This window comes from Aquarana catesbeiana, linkage group LG01 (genome assembly GCF_042186555.1).
Source record: "Aquarana catesbeiana isolate 2022-GZ linkage group LG01, ASM4218655v1, whole genome shotgun sequence".
In the NCBI taxonomy this organism is placed as follows: Eukaryota; Metazoa; Chordata; class Amphibia; order Anura; family Ranidae; genus Aquarana; species Aquarana catesbeiana.
This window is the reverse complement of record NC_133324.1, coordinates 428717972-428734673: the sequence shown is the minus strand read 5'-3', so window position 1 is coordinate 428734673 and position 16702 is coordinate 428717972. Positions and strand designations below refer to the sequence as shown.

Genomic DNA, 16702 nt, shown 5'->3' with positions numbered 1-16702 from the left:
ACCCTATATGATAATAGGGGGTGATTTTAATTTAATTATGTCTCATAGAAGAGATAGACATACACTCTTTGGGGACACTCCATCTCAGAGGGTGATCTTCCAGGCCACCTCCTTTAGGAAATTGATTAGGTCTCACCGTCTGTTAGATGCCTGGGGAATCAAACACCCTACACAAAAGCAATATTCTTTCTATTCCATGGCTCACAAAATGTATTCTAGATAAGACCATTTCTTTGTCACGTCACCTCTACTTCCCCATATAATTGACGTATCTCACCTATTACGTGGTCAGACCACGCCCCTATTTCACTAGACCTCTTACTGCAAAATTCTAACACTAAGACCTGTCACTGGTGGCTTAATGAACACCTTCTTATCTCCACACCTGTTAGGGAGAGATTGACCAAGGAACTGGATGAATTGATTCAAACTAAATGTGGGCTCGGTAAAAAAGGTCTCTACTCTTTGGGAGGCTCACAAGGCCTGTTTTCGCGGCTTCTGCATTTCCGAGAGCTCTTGCCTGAAGAAGGATAGCGAGGGCCGTCGGATACCATTATTAGCTGAACTGAGGCACGTGGAGCATAGTCTTGTGGGCTCTCCAACGGTTGAGGGCCTTCGCAGGGTAGTGGCACTAAGGAATCAGCTAAAATCACTAGCATATAGTAAAGCAGCGAAATCCCTGATATGGGCTAAACAAAAATTTTATGAATTCTCAAATAAGCCACATAGAATGTTAGTTAATAAGCTACACCCACGACCATTTCATTCTTTCCCTTAATTGTTAATTTAAAAAAATGGCACGCCTACCCACTGTCCTTAAAACTATGACCAAAACTTTGGAGACTTCTATAGGGAACTTTATAACTGTCTTACACTCGAAAAACATTTTAAGTTCACGCAGGATAAATTTGACCATTTCTTTAAAGACCTATCCTTACCTAAATTAACATCTTCAGACTTAGAGAAACTTAATGCGCCTATTTCCCCCGAGGAACTAGCTAGAATAGTCAAAGACCTTCCCCTACACAAGGCCCCGGGTCCTGATGGACTAACGAACCTCTATTACAAAACCTTTTTGCCCACATTAATGCCACATATGTTGAATCTCTTTGGTACGTTATTACAAGGAGATATCCCACATTCTCAGTTCACTCACTCCTACATATCAGTCATTCCAAAACCAGGAAAGGATCCCTCTTTACCCGACAACTACAGTATAGACCCATAGCCCTATTGAATTCGGACTATAAGATATTCACTAAAATTATGTCATCTAGGTTATCCCAAATCATACCTAAACTGATCAATAGAGATCAGGTGGGTTTTGTGCCCTCCAGACATGCTGGTGATAACACAAGGTGTACCATAGACCTGATTGATCTGCTGAACAAATTCCCTCGCCCAGCCCTTATTTTGAGTTTAGATGCCCAAAAGGCATTTGATCGCCTAAGCTGGCCCTATATGATCTCTACACTTTTGAGGTTTGGATTTCAGGGCCCTTTCCTTGAAGCTATACGGGCCTTGTACACTCATACATCTGCACAGGTGCAGATGGCCTCGTTTTTATCCCCGTGTTTTCCCATGTCAAATGGCACCAGGCAGGGGTGTCCTCTATCTCCTCTCCTTTTCATCCTTTGCCTGGAGCCCTTGGCTGAGGCAATAAGGTGCCATCCTGACATTGGGGTGGTGGTGATCAGACAAAGGGAGTACAAGTTATCACTCTTTGCCGATTACATTCTTTTGACACTGACGAATCCCATCATTTCACTGCCATCACTGCACGCTCTTCTGAATATATTTGGGTTCATATCAGGATATAAAATTAATACTACCAAGACTGAAGTGCTTCCTTTGCATATTCCACCAGACACCCTAACACAACTTAAAAGCACATATAAATGGTGCTCTCAGGCTCTCACATACCTGGGTATTAAGCTTACCCCCTCTTATTTTAGCATATACTCCACTAACTTCCCCCCTTTGTTTCAGGATATATATCGATGCCTTCATCAGTGGGCCACATATCCTATCACCATGCTAGGTAGAATTAATGTTCTGAAAATGTCAGTGTTACCACGGTTACTATATTTCTTTGAAACTCTACCAGTAGCAGTACCTATGAGTCAACTTAAGGCCCTTCATAGGGCTTTTTTGAAATTTATTTGGAATAATAGGACACATCGGATAGTTAGCTTGGTGGTTTTCTCCCTAAAATCCCAGGGAGGCTTGGGGGCCGCTGACATTATCAGGTACTATTATGCCTCCCATCTTCGGGCGGTGATCTCTTGGTCACGTCAGAGGACCCCGAGTTGATGAAATTGAGAGGGGTGCTATATATCCGGTGCACCCATCCTCCATGGTGTGGTCCCGCTCCCTGTTAACTGATCCTGTATTGAAATGTATATGCTTAGCACCAATGAAGTTTACCCTGTCCTTATGGGGTAAATGTGTGTCAAAATACCCACTCTCTTCAGCTTGTCCCCCCTTATGCAATATATTATTGAACCCGGTTCTACCAGACAGCTTAGCCTTTGGGCGCTTATTGCCTTGGATGGAGACTCCCCTCTTTCAGTTACATAATCTGGTACACCCGGTCTCGCGCAAACTCCATACCTTTGCTACATTGCAAGAAAAATTTTCGATCCCTCAAAATCTATTCTATTTCTATCTTCAAATTAATCATTTTTTTCACTCAATGTCCCCGACTCTAACCTTGAACGTGCCCACTCCCTTTGAACACCAATGTGCTGAGGGCCCTCACCAACTTCATTTAATATCTTCTATATACCATATCTTACATGAATCCACAAAGGTACTACCTGAAACTCACTTATATATGCGCAAATGGAGTGTATTATTGGGACGTTCTATCCCAATGAAGCAATGGGCAAAATATGGGTATCAACTTTTAAGTCTTCCAAATGTGTCGCTCAGAGAGAGACGGCGGTAAAGATTCTGATGTTCTGGTACAGGACCCCAGAACGTATCCATGATATAGATCCTTCCCTCTCACCTAGGTGTTGGAGGTGTGGTATGGAGACAGGCTCACACTATCATATTTTTTGGACCTGTTCACTTATACAGGCATTTTGGATAGAAATACAACTAACACTTCAGTCTGTAACAAGCCTACACCTCCCCTTATACCCTATTCATTACCTACTGGGAATCCCATTTCCAGGCATTTCCAAACCAACTAAACATTTGATCTCATATATTCTCTTAGCTGCTAAGAGGGTCATACCAGGGTGTTGGTTATCTACTACCCCTCCCTCTCACCTGCAGTTTCTACAAACTGTAACGGAGATTAGGAGAATGGAATTCCTCACGGCCAAGGTACATGATTTGGTTTCTCAATTTAATAAAATTTGAGAGCCCTGGGACCAATTGCAATATGGAGACCATGCAAACTGCATGATGTTGAAATACTTAAGGTAGAGAGAATATGTGTTCCTCTACATGTGTACTTCTTTCTCCTTTTCTCTGGATAACGTCCTTGAATTGACCCTTTCATTGTCAGATGCTACTTATGTTCATACACCCAATGAAGTTGGCCTTTGCCATCTGTTAACTACTAATGCCCTCTGCTTATGGTACGTTAGAAAGTCCTAATACAGACCCATGGAATCTGTTTGTATGTCCTGAACCTATTTGTACTTATATTATGTATTTGTTCTTTTTCATTTTTATTATTATTTCCTTGCTTTCTCCTTTTTGTTTTGTTTTTTATTATTTTTGGATGTACAATTTGTGACATACCTGTTATATCTATAATGTGTTTTTTCAAACTAATAAAAACTACAATTACAAAAAAAAAGCGGTTCTCCTCGCTCGGTTATTGATTGGGCAAAAAATAATAAAAATAAAAGATGGGTGGAATTAGAAAACACAATTAGTAAGACAGAGTTGGGGAAAATGATTTGGGTGCCCACACACTTGAGGAATATAGAAGAGAAAGCACATAATATGACACTTAAAGCACTAGAGATCTGGGATATGACACATAAGAAAAATGGAGATATAACTCCCCATGTATTGCACTGAAGAACACGGAGTACTTTACATTGGGGAAAAGTAACTTGTTTGGAAAATGGATTAAAAAACAGAATGCACAACTAAAGGATATAATGGTGAAGGGAAGGTTCTGCACATTTCAAGAGATAAAACAAAAAAATGACCTAATGGTGATAGATGAATGGCGGTATTCCCATCTAAAACATTTTTTTGATTCCCTCCTTCAACCAGTTAGGTCAGCAGATAATTTGCTACCGACGGAGAAACTATGAATGGAGGGAGTAAAAAGAAGGGGGATATCGGTAATATATAAAATCTTGATGGAAGGGAATGGGATGGGGAAGCCGCCATACATCAGCATATGGGAAGAGGAATTAGGACACAGGTGAATGAGCTGGAGATGAGAAAAATTATGAGGATAGTAATATGATAGAAAGTAGCTTTAAAAGTTTAGCACAGTGGTACATAACTCCAGACAAGGCCCACAAGTACCAAACGGAGACTTCGCAGTGCTGCTGGAGGGGGTGTGGACAATGGGGAACTATGACGCATATTTGGTGGATGTGCCCCAAAATCAAACAATATTGGAGAGAAATAATACAGAAAATAAAAGATATAACCAAAAATTAAGTCCAAGAAGATCCGTGGGAGTGTTTATTCCATCGGACGAAAACACCAGTCAAACAATATATGAAAACCCTGGTCCCCTCACTCCTGAATGCAGCCAAAAGTCTAATTCCTAAACACTGGCAAGACCCAGAGAGCCCCACGATGAGGAGCTGGAGTAACAAAGTGGATGATATATATAATATGGAGTATTTGCGATATAGCGGGGAGGAGGGATGGGTGGGATTTGAGGAAAAATGGAAGGATTGGCATAGATTTAAGCATACAATGAAATTTGCAGAAATGCTTGGAGCTTGACCAGACCAGGAGTAGGTACATTGGAAGATGTAAGAGATGAAAAAAAATCCGGATCCAGAGCAGGGGAGGGGGGGTATAGTGGGGGGGGAGGTTTAGAGATAAACTGTTTTTACGTATAGACAAGCATTAATGTCTGTGATGGATAAGATGTTATTACATTTTATTGAATCATGTATATGATCTAAAGATTAATAATAATAAAAGATATTATAAACAAAAATGTGTACAAAGCAAGATCCACTGATAGGCTGGCTCTGCCTGAACTTCACTGTTTGACCAACCACTTTGGCTATTTGTAGACACCAGCAGTTGGAGGAAGCCTACAGCTCTGACAGCTGGGGTAACTTTCTTAGAAAATTAAACTGCAGACATCAGTGGGCTTTGTAAAAAATATTATCTTATTAAAGTGGCTCAACAAAATACTATTTCTTAATTAATGCAAACATTCTAAGAATACTAAAATGGAACATTATATGATTTGTAAATCTACAAATATTAGAAACAAATCAAATATTTTATCTTTTTAAATACTCAGTGTTATTATATATTAAGTTTTAAATTTTGTTCCTGGTTGAATTGGGTTTCCTGGGTATCTGTAATCTCCTTCCACAACTTCCTTCTAACAATAGATTATTTTTATAAAAGTAGTATGTTCTTTTGAATGTAGCTACTTTAGTTAAAACAGTGGGCTTTTTTGTTAAAAAATTTGGCTCATTGTTAAATAATGGTTAATGCAAAAGCATATGTATACTCAAATCAACTGCTAAAGCAATGATTTAAATAGAAAATATCAATCAGAAGTGATTTGATCAGAAATGATTGACGTGTATGGAGTATACCTGTGTACTTGAAGCCTAATGACCCTGTAACTGCCCTTATTTATACAGTCATTTAAACCTTAAGAATTGTCCTATATGAAATTCAGTCATTTTCTACAATAACAAATATGACTGAAAAATTACCAAATTAAAAAATACTGCTTTAGAGGTGCCCACGTGTTTAAGAACTGTATTCAATAAGAACAAATAAAAAGTTATTGTATGTATAATATTTTACCATTACTAGCTACCACTTTTTTTTCTGCAATTATGCCCCAGAAGGGTCTGCATTAACATACTTGTTCTTGTGTCAGAACTGCTTCTCCCCCCCCAATACAAGTCAATGCAAAAGTAACATTAAATTCACATGCAAACAAGCATAATTAGGAGTTTTGAGGCACAATAACATAATGGGATGGAGACCTAGCTATACAATGATGCTTGTTGCATCGCACACCCTTGTGAACTTACCCCTGGGGGGAATACTCCAGATAGACTGTAGTCACTTCCAATCACTGTACTGCGCCATCTTGCTTAATACGGGGGAGACCATAGTAGTGGAGACTTTAGTATTAATCAGCCATTAGTGGAGATGATGCCCTCATTTTCCACAGCTGTTTTTATTTTACAATTGGCTCTTCCACTATCTGCTATTCTCCAAATATTTTCTTCAGCACAGAGTACCAATATCAATCTTTTTTTTACCAGGTTGGAAGATTCTGACATCAACTCAAGCTAGGCCACTCCATATTCATGATCACTAGCAATAATCTGAATGATTTCAGCTAAATTGATTTTGCAGAGAAATTTGCTAAAGCAGAAACTTTTAACTTCGCTCATTGAGTTGCTTAGGTGAAATTTGCTTAGAAAATAAAAAACATAATCTGAATTTCTGTGGTTTTCCTTTGGAGTGATTTTAGTTTAGTTTATTTTATTTAGTAGTGTTTGTATTTGTATAATTTTGTTGTTTGTGTATTTGATTACCATTTGTGTACTTTCAAAACTAGCTGAGGCAAAACACTGCTAAGGCAAAAATTGCTTGGAAAATACATTTCTTTTTTAACAAACACACTAATAAAATTGTCATTGCCACTAATATACATATACAAAACTTTAGGAGCTGTAGAAATAATAAATCAACCTGCAACATTGAATCAAAAAGTATACACCAATCTGCTACAGTTATGCCCTGTACACACGGTCGGATTTTCCGACTGAAAAAGTGCGATCGGATTGTGTTGTCGGAAATTCCGATCGTGTGTGGGCTCCATCATCATTTTCTGTCGGAATTTCCGACACACAAAGTTTGAGAGCAGGAACATAAAATTTTCCGACAACAAAATATGATCGGTTAAATTCTAATCCAATGCACAAAGTGCCACGCATGCTCAGAATAAATTAAGAGATGAAAGCTATTGGCTACTGCCCCGTTTATAGTCCCGACGTACGTGTTTTACGTCACTGCGTTCAGAACGATTGGATTTTCCGACAACTTTGTGCGACCATGTGTATGCAAGACAAGTTTGAGCCAACAACCGTCGGAAATAATCCATGGATTTTTTTGTCGGAATGTCCAATCAATGTCCGATCATGTGTACAGGGCATTACACTTATCTATTGAAATCAATTAATTCAATAAGCTCATTTGAGAATAAATTAAATGTTCAAAAATTTCATGCTTGAAGAGATGCCTGATGGTCCAGCCTTGTAGCTCCTTAAAATGACAGAATGGAGCACAATTTGGACTAGAAAATATCAAATATTGATATGCTAATTGCTGTTAAGGACAATGGACAATGCCCATTATGTCTAAATAGAAAATATCAAAGCACAACAAAAAGCACACCAGCATAATCTTTCAAATCTCTTTTAATGGGTTAAAATAATAGTAATGCACTCACAAAATTAAATCTTTGCACAACTGAAATTTAAGAGGGGCATCATAACCAGGACCACCTGATGATCGTTATCAGCATGGGCATCCAGCAAAGGGACAGGTTCTTGGAATGCATTTCCTTGTCCTGAGAAAAGGGATAAGCATCCCTGAAATTTGCTCCAATTAACAGCTTTCTTGATCTGCATAATAGGGGACAGAGAGACTATTAAAAGGAGGAAGTGGAAGGTCGGGAGAGAGGTGCACAAGCTAAATGTCCTTGCTAGTGATCACCATAGAGGTTTGTATTTATCATATCCCTCCTTACATGCCAGTTTTGCAACAATTTCATTTTGTGAGTGTTGATATCTTTTTTATCTTTATTTAAAGATTGTAGTTTTCTTCGTGGTGTGATTAGGGTTATTTTGTTTTATTAATTTAGTGTTCTTTGTATTTTTTTTATTTGTTTGAGTTTTATGTTTAACTTTTTTATTTCACTATGAAAAAAAATGAGGCTGATAAGGGATCATTTTTGATCACGTCAAGGATAAATGTAATTTATTAGTAAAAACCACAAAACTCAATCTTAAAAGGACCCTGTGACCAAGTGAAGAAAGTTTGGTTGAAAGTACAGAAAAAATAATAAGCTTTGCAAATTCTTACCTACTTGGCCTGCATTGTTTTTGTTGGTTCTTGCTAGAATTCCCTAGCTCAGCCATGGCTCTCATTCTCTCTAGCAATATCACAGCCCTTTCATGCAGCTCCTGGCACAGTACAGGAGTGGACATAGAGACAGTGTTGGCCTGACAGAAACTGCAGCAGATTTCAAACAGTAGAAGACTGTAGAGGAAACAAACGCTCTGTTTGTGCAGCTTCCCACTTCACTATGCACAGCTGCCGCCCCCATCCTTCTAAGCAGCATCATATTGTTCCTTTCTAAGAAGCTATCACAAGGCATGTGACTAAAGAGGTTCTTATGTAGACAGAGGCTATAGTAAGTGGTGGAGGCATACTGCCCACATGCTTCCTGCTGTGCATGCAAAGAATTTTGAAGGGGCATGTAGGAAGTCGGAGTCGTTGTCTGCTGGGTGCCACTGACATCATAAACAAGAAGACAGCATCCAGCAGAAATTGAAAAACAATTTAGAACACAGGAAAAAGAGGTCAAAGGAGCCATTAATGAACATAATAAATAGTTAGAACCTTTAAATAATACATTCATAATGGCTAAAAATAAAAATGGAGTTTGATTTCCCCTTGTACTCCAATGCATTTTCCCCAGAATGGCATCATTTCACAGAAATCTTAAATTTTTTCTTATGATTTCAGAGTATTTAAATTTAAAGCTCTCCATTTCACATACCTCTTTTCATCACAAAGCTTGTGGTCACTCAGGCTAGCAGGTTCCTACACTTTATTTGCTTGCCAACCGCCAATGTACTATTGATGGGTGGCCCCTGTAGGCAAAGTGGCGTACCCATATATTGGTGCCTACTTCTTGGTTTGGGACTTATGCACGTGTGGCTCCTGCTCAGCTCCTGCTGAGAGCCTGTCAGCATGTCATGGCCTATGATTCATGGCTGGGACCTGCTGATCATCACAGCCCAGAGCTCTGTGTTGGTAAACAACACAGAGCTCCTTAGAGAGGGAGCGATCTGTCAGTTTCTCATAGTTAGGCACACATTTAACACCTTGAGCCCCTAGATTTTAACCCCTTTCCAGCCAGAGTCATTAGTACAATGACATTGTATAGTATTATCACTGATCACTGTATTAATGCCACTGGCGATGTAAGTTAGTCAGTCCCCCCCTCCCTGGATCAGTAAGTGTCAGATTGCCAACCGCACTATCACTGTCCCATAAGTCGCTGCTTGCTGCCATTAGTAGCATAAAAAAAATTAAATTCCAGTATATATACATTGTTTGTAGGCGCTATAGCTTTCAAGTAACCCAATCAATATACACTTATTGGAATTTATTTTAATCAAAAATATGTAGCAGAATACATTTTGGTCAAAATTTATGAAGCAATTTGTTTTTTTTTAGGTTTTTCATTGGATATGTTTTATAGCAGAAAGTAAAAAATATGTGTATATTTTTTTTCAAAATCTTTGGTCTTTTTTTATTAATATCACAAAAAATAAAAAACCCAGTGGCTATCAAATGCCAGCAAGAGAAAGTTCTATTTGTGAGAAGAGAATGATATAAATTTTAAAAAAATAAAGAAAAAGTAGCGTGGTGCCAAATAGCAAAAAATGGCCTGGTCATGAAGCGGGTAAAGCCTTCCGGAGCTTAAGTGGTTAAAAGAATCCAAAAAAGCTTCATGGATGAAATAAATAAGTGTCTTAGCAGTGATTGTCACTGAATCAGTATAGAGAAATATGTGCATATAATAATATATAAAAAGACCAGCTGCGATAGGTAGTAAAATTCATAAACAGTAAAAAGTACAAATTAATGTGAAAATAGCTAGCAAAGCATCATTGGAAATAACAATATACAGAGACACATATAATAAAGGTGCAGTGCTAAAACATTCATCAGATCCAATTCCAGGGAGGAGAAAGTCCTTTCAGTATCATTGCAAAGCTCTTTTTAAAGTGCTTAAGAAATGTGGTCATCAGAAGAAAGATAGCACCATCACCATCACCTGATCACACTGTCTCTTACCATCAGGTGTGGACCCCCACACAAGGAATGTCAAACACACAGTATAAACACCACTCCTGGACAGGGATCCAATGGAGACGTTTCTCCTCTTAGTCATACAGCTCCTACTGAGCTAATGTCTCATCTAGAGTCTCCCATATGTTGCAGGGAAAAGCAAAGGATGCATAACATAGTGTAGTACTTTTTATAAAGGATGTATTGATAAAAAATATACTGCACTGGCTTCAATACAAGTAACAATCCTCATTTAAAATCAGACGTATTCAAGTGACAAAATGGCCGCAGCATCCCGATACGCAATGACGTCACATGTCACGACTCCTCCCTACGTGTTTCATCATCAATGATGTCAGGGGAGTGCAATTTAATTTTTATTAATAAATCCTTTATAAAAAGTACTTCACTATGTTATGCATCCTTCACTTTTTCCTGCAACATATGGGAGACACTAGATGAGACCATTAGCTGAATAGGAGTTGTATGACTAAGAGGAGAGTGGTGAAACTTCCCCATTGGATCCCTGTCCAGAAGTGGTGTTTATACTGCATGTTTGACCTTACTTGTGTGGGGGTCCACACCTGATAGTAAGAGACAGTGTGATCAGGTTATGGTGATGGTGCTATCTTTCCTCTGTTGGCCACATTTCTTAAGCGCTTTGAAAACAGCTTTGCAACGATACTAAAATAACTTGTTAGTCTTACCTGGAATTGGATGTCACAATATGTGCATTTGTTCTAGATGAGATGACCCAACTTCAGAAAGCCACAACCATTTGGCAGTAGAAATTATTTGTTTCTTTCCAGGTGGCCATAGCAGCCACTTTCTTTGTTTATACCATTAATCAGCACAGGTTCCAGTGCATTCTGTTTTGAATTGGTTACCAAACAGACTAGAATACTCAAGATGAGATTGATTCTATAGTCCTTTTAATGCAAAGTGTTACTTTGCTAGCTTTGGTTGACAGTTTGCTTATCCTTGAATGAAATGTATTTCTTTTTATCAATGCATCTGCATCCTCATCTAGTTCCTGACATCCATTAGTCAAACAAACACTATTACTATATTTGGAACTTGCTATTTTGCTAACATCACTTCCATGTCTGTCTTTTATGGTACATATTAAAATTCAAGGTGAAACATGCCAAATAAACAATCTAAAACCCTGATTTACAGCAACTCATAAAAAAATCAATTTCCCAAATAATCTAAAACAAAAAAACCTACTATTCGATGTATGTAGACAAAATAATCTGCAGCAGCTATAGATTTATTAAGAATCGATTATCAATATAATTATCTTGATTAATGCAAGGATTAAACATTTGCCGAATGGTTTTGCAAGATAATGTTAATGGAAATCAATTTACTTCCCAGCACTTAATTATGAAAAAATGGTTTCAATTGATCCTGCAGCACAGAGAAAAGTAAGGGATTTTCAATCAAGGGTGACACAAGCCTTCAACACTGCTTTAACCACTTGCTTACTGGGCACTTATACCCCTTCCTGCCCAGGCCAATGTTCAGCTTTTAGCACTGTCACACTTTGAATGACAATTGTTATTGTTTTTTTTCACACAAATTGAGCTTTCTTTCGGTGGTATTTAATCACCACTGGGGTTTATAATTTTTTTGCTAAACAAACAGAAAAAGACCAAAAAATTTGAAAAAAAAACGTTTTTCATATTTTGTTATAAAATTTTGCAAACAGGTAATTTTTCTCCTTCACTGATGGGAACTGATAAGGTGGCACTGATGGGCACTAATAAGTGGCACTGATGAGCACTGATGAGATGGCATTGGTGGGCACTGATCAGGAGTGACTGATGAGGCTGCACTGATGGGTGGCACTGATAGTTGGCACTAATGACAATTACTGTTTAAACTTGATGTACATATTTTTCTCTTCGTGCTTCATAATCTGCTTGTAGCTATGAACTGCTGGTACTTGGGATGCTGATTCTGCAGAGACCTCTGTAAAGCAGAAATGCTTTTAACAAATTGAAGCACATAGGCATTTTAGAGGAGAAAATGAAAGCACAGAAGGGGATTTCTCTTAGGACACCAAGAGAAGCCCCAATGACTAATTGCACACTATTTTTTCACACTCATAATCTTGAGTTCATTCTAAAAGGGAAGGCTCACTATTTCCTTCCTGAATCATTTTGGGGGAATTCTGTACATGATGTTATTCTATGTGGATTCTTATGAGTTTAATATCACAGATTGTAGACATATGTCTGAGGGAACAGACAGCCCTTGACTGTTTCTGCGTAACACTATATCAGACATTCTTTAAATTTTCCAGATTAGTTTTCAAGAAAGCAATTCAATTAAAGTGTACATATTTCCCTGCTGAGTCCTATGTACAAATCATTACTTAGAAACCCTATATCATTTATAGCCAACTCTAGCCTCCAGACCCCCTCCCCTTTAAGGCCCCTTTTAATCTTTTATGCTTTTTTTACAGTTACCTTTTCCAGATGCTTTAGCATATACTATAACCACACAGCATAAGCTATAGCTCTCCTCATAAGATGGGCTGCAGCAAGTGACACCAATGAGTAACAAGCTGAATTTGGGTTAGGTCAATTGAGAGTTCTCGCAATGAGGGACTAAGTCTAAGCCTTTGGTAATTGAATCAATGTCAGTACAGATTTGCCCTCAGGAAAAAATAATCTAGATACCATCCTTAGAGTTAATTTTCTGCCGGCTAAGTTGGAACCCTTGAAGACATTCGTGTGCGTGAATGAGGTATGTCTGTGATGTTAATAGTTGCAATCTTACACCCAGTTGTTTTGACTGAAAGAGATATGGGTTCTCTAAGGTATAATTTCAGCAGTTGAGTTAAAAACAAGCAAAAGTGTTCAAGTTGGCCCTAACTCAGTGGCAGCTGCTAGGGCAGTAGCATTTTGTGTAGTATTGTATTGTATTTTGGGAAAACACAAACTCCTTGCAAGTGAACATTGTAAACATTATCAATATTCTAGCTTGATTTTGGGTCTGTGACCCTCTCATCCCTCTACCTGGGGATTTCTTCAGCAACCAGCTAAGACATTGGAGGGAACCCCCCTTTGATACACTTTATCTGTCTGATGAGAAAGATGATGTGTACCATATAAGTGGGAAGCTGCTTCTACAGCATGCCTGGGCAACAGCTACTGAAATAACGGGTTGGTGATTCGGACTAGCATGAATACAGCTGACAGTGCTGGTTTCAGTCTGTGTCGGGTTCCAACAGTGCTCAGCATGGGGTCCACTCAACAGCTCCTTCTTTCCTCATGAACAAGTCATGAACAGCAACTCTACACAGCTTTCATCCTCCACACAGTACAGACACAATCTGCAGGGCAATAGAAACAGTGATACAATCGCATTAGGTCTGGCCACACATGTATATGACCAAATATATTATGACCCATGATGGCCATTATCATCTGCAACCACTTTTTCCACAGTATACTGTATAATATAACCATCAACTGCATCCATCCATCAACAATTATTTAATTTGCACACTTATTATTATTCACAAGTTAATAAATACAATCAGGTGAAGCTGCTCAAGAAACAGATTAGGCTGACTGAGTGTTATAGTTTTATAGTTATGACCTGTGCTTTGCCAAATAAGCTGATCAGTATAAATCATACCATTGCCTCTCCAGAATACACAGAGCAGCTTATAGGGTCATTAAGACTTCCTAAAGCCTGTATTCTTCTCCATGGGCTTCCACAGCTCTCACTGGTGATCAACACGTCATTAAAGGAGACAGTAGTAGTAAAGCCCCATATAGTGCCTTGAAAAAGTATTCATACCCCTTTAAATTTTCCACATTTTGTCATGTTACAACAAAAAATGTAAATGTATTTTATTTTGATTTTATGTGATAGAACGACCAACACAAAGTGGCACATAACTGTGAAGTGGAAGGAAAATGATAAATGGTTTTCAATTTTTTTACAAATAAATATTTTAAAAGTGTGGCGTGCATTTGTATTCAGCCCCTTTACTCTGATAGCCCTAACTAAAATCTAGTGGAACCAATTGCTCTCAGAAGTCACCTAATTAGTAATTAGAGTCCACGTGTGTAATTTAATCTCAGTATAAATACAGCTGTTATATGAAGCCCTCAGAGGTTTGTTAGAGAACCTTAGTGAACAGACAGCATCATGAAGGCCAAGAAACACACCAGACAGGTCAGGGATAAAGTTGTTGGTGGAGAAGTTTAAAGCAGTGTTAGGATATAAAAAAAAATCCCAAGCTTTGAACATCTCACATAGAACTGTTCAATCCATCATCCAAAAATAGAAAGAGTAAGGCACAACTGCAAACCTACCAAGATATGGCCGTCCACCTAAACTGACAGGTCAGGCAAGGACAGCATTAATCAGAGAAGCAGCAAAGAGGCCCATGGTAACTCGTGGTATGTGTGGCAGAAAACTAACACTGCACATCACCCTGAACATACCACCCCCACCATCATGTTGTGGGGATGCTTTTCTTCAGCAGGGACAGGAAAGCTGGTCAGAGTTGATGGGAAAATGGATGGAGCTAAATACAGGGCAACCCTAGAAAAAAAACCTGTTAAGAGTCTGCAAAAGACTTGAGACTGGAGCAGAGGTTCTCCTTCCAGCAGTACAATAACTCTAAACATATAGCCAGAGCTACAATGGAATGGTTTAGATCAAAGCATATTGATTGTTAGAATGTATTAGAAAGGCCCAGTCAAGGTCCAGACCTAAATCCAATTAAGAATCTGTGGCAAGACTTGAAAATTGCTGTTTACAGATGCCCTCCATCCAATCCGAAAGAGCTTGAGCTAATTTGCAAAGAACAATGGGCAAAAAATATCACTCTCTAGATATGCAAAGCTGGTAGAGATATCAAAAAGACTTGCAGCTGTAATTGCAGCGAAAGGCAGTTCTACAAAGTATTGACTCAGGGGGGCTGAATACTAATGCACGCCACACTTTTCACATATTTATTTGTTAAATATTTGGAAAACCATTTATCATTTTCCTTCCACTTCACAATTATGTGTCACTTTGTGTTGGTCTATCACATAAAATCCCAATAAAATACATTTAAGTTTTTGGTTACATGACAAAATGTGGAAAATTTTGAGGCGTATGAATACTTTTTCAAGGCACTGCATTTGCTTTATAGTGAACCTTTCCATTCCTCAAGCATGTAAACATATTTTATAACCACTTCCATCAGCTGTTTTAAATCCACTTCATCTTTCCACAAAACATCCAGTACAAATAGTCTTGTTAATAATAAGTAGATTTCGACTTTTCATCAAATTTGAGCAGATAACCCTTAAATCTATTTACAGACCTTTTCCTTGCCACTGGCATATACAAACAACCAGTGCATTTGATCATTAGAAGTGGTTTCTTTGACATGTGGACTGTAGTTGACAGTCTCACTTTACCTTTTCTGTGTGTCAGGAAAGATGGTGGCATCCAATGAAGGAACAACTGGGTCTCTGGAATAGACTGGAGGAGAGTTGTCACATCCTTTTCACATACTAATTCTGCAACATTTATCTAAATGTATTATTTTAAAGCGCACTTCAGCCCGAACTGATAATTATAAATTGAGATGCATAAATGGTTTAAATCCTGCCCACTCTTTGCTCTTCAATAATTTAGTTTGTCCTTCAGTAGAAGTCTTATCTACTCTCTTGTGAGTAGTCTGGAGGTCTTGGAATATGCCTAGTAGTGATGCTGGAACTTTTATGCTGCTTCTTACATACAGAAATCCTGATATTAAACATTAAATATTCAAAATTAAAATTTTCAGGATTAGTATGATTTCCAGCCTCATAAATCTGAATATGGTTGGTGTTCCTGAAAGGTGAGCGAGAGAGAAAGAAAAAGAGAGAGAAGTGCATAGTACTGAGGCAGAAAGTATACTGACGCGTTGACCATGTGAGGTGATATGTGTGTTCCGAGAAAGTAATGGATAGAATAACAGCTTGCAGTGGGGGACTAGATGTCTTATGCTTGGAAGTGTGTTGAATGCTCAGTAGGAAAAAAAATTGGGTGTGAACCTTCACTCCTAGGCGTAGATTTACTAAAGACTGTGTACTAAGCAGAGTTGCACTCAATTTCCCCAGAGTTTAGTAAATATGGAAAAGCTTCACTTTGTAAAGAATACCCAATCAGCCGCAAAGAGAATAAAAACATTTTTGATTGCACATGATTGAAAGATGGAAACCAACATAGTTTTACCACATTTACTAAGCTCTGGGGAAAATTACTGCAACTGCACTTGCAGAGTGTAACTTCACTTGCTAAGTGCACACTCTATTTGCCTTTAGTAAATCCACCCCCTAGTTTCTAGCAAACCAGGGCCTAAAATTGCTATTCAATCGGTTCCTGACCAGCTCACGCAGAT

The 16702-nt window shown here is 38.4% G+C and overlaps 1 protein-coding gene across 11 annotated transcripts in view; it reads right to left on the bottom strand.

Annotated features, from left to right (window-relative positions):
* LINGO2 (leucine rich repeat and Ig domain containing 2) overlaps positions 1-16702 on the bottom strand; it is a 3171904-nt gene that overhangs the window by 811276 nt on the left and 2343926 nt on the right. The window lies entirely within an intron of this gene.